This window comes from Anneissia japonica, unplaced genomic scaffold (genome assembly GCF_011630105.1).
Source record: "Anneissia japonica isolate Jap-2015-1 unplaced genomic scaffold, ASM1163010v1 scaffold287444_len18440_cov197, whole genome shotgun sequence".
Lineage (NCBI taxonomy): Eukaryota > Metazoa > Echinodermata > Crinoidea > Comatulida > Comatulidae > Anneissia > Anneissia japonica.
The window spans coordinates 5,567-7,040 of NW_022703488.1; positions in this window are offsets into that span (position 1 = coordinate 5,567).

The following is a 1,474-nucleotide window of genomic DNA, read 5'->3' on the forward strand; positions in this document are numbered from 1 at the left end:
ATATATATATATATATATATATATATATATAGAAATTGTAAAACTTATTTAAAATATAATTTAAGATTGTTTAAAAATGCTTTAAGATTCAAAACCAATAAATTCCTAGTTTCTCAAGGTACAGTAGTTCCTCCCAAGTGCGTGGAAACAAATGAAACACAGAATATTTCAGAGAATTTGTTCGAGCATATTGATGTACAAATTTAAGATGATCACCGTGTCTAGAGTTGATTGTTATGTAATTAAAAATATTAAAATCATAAAAGCCATGAAGACATTTCGCAATAAAAGAAATAGTAAGAAGCTTAAAACGTTTTTCAACTGAAATTAGACAGATAATGTCAAGATGTTGTGCATATGTAAGTTTCCTCCCTTGTTTTGGAACACAGGCTCGAGTCATCCTACGTTGGAGAGTTTAGATGCCCCTTCTGATGCGGCAGCCATGCGGGGATGACACTCTATAATTGGACGAACTATTGCACAAAATAATTTCGGAATTACAATTCAAAAAACAGCGCACGATTCCTTTAATGAACCCCATGATCTCAAAATGGCAACAACATGCTCTTTTTTGAATATTAATATTTCATCTCAGTTTTTCTGATCTCATGATTGACAAAAATGCGGCTAAAATGTATCTCTGCATCGGGATTCGAACCCAAGCTCAGATACGAATACTGTATCTACCAACTGAGATATGAGGCCCTGGATTTTTCCATTAGGACAATGGGTTTTTTCCACGGCATTGCGTAAGGCATGCAGTGAATAATTAATCAGGTGCCAAATCATGTGATTGATTTTTATGAAGGAAATTTAGTGACCTTTATCCGAACTTAGATGAGTGACATCATCACGTCACTCACTCACAGATCCACCAGAAAACACAAAACGAATGAAACATATTCAAAATATTTTCTGCAGTGAGCAAATGAAGTTGAAATGAATATCAGAAAATCCTTAAATCCACGCTGAACCTTGTCAAGTCTGATCATCAAACTGGCACTGGAGGAGCCAGCTCATGCATTCAAGAGCTACCTAAAGATGTATAAAATTAGCAACAACAAAAAAAGAGGCCACCCTGCGCTTAGGTATAATAATTCCCACTCATCAATTTTACTGGAGTAAGTTCTCTTTCCCAATCCAATCCAATCCAATCAGAACATTTGTAAAGCGCCTTTCTTTAGAGATACTCACAACCCGCAAGCAGCCGTGCTTAACAATTTGATTTATCCTGAAGATGAAATAGGCTTAGGCCCCTAATACAGTAAATGTCGAAACTATTGAATCAAACACAATGTCATGTAGGCTTATCTCATTTCTTGGAGTTTGTATTACTCTTATATAAGAATTCTGTAAGTAAAATTATATATGTATGCACCAAATTGCACAATTTAAAAACCAAAAATGAAAAACTTTTGTGGGAGAGGGATCCCTTCCCACACCCACGTACCACTCCCCCCCCCCCCCCCCCCCC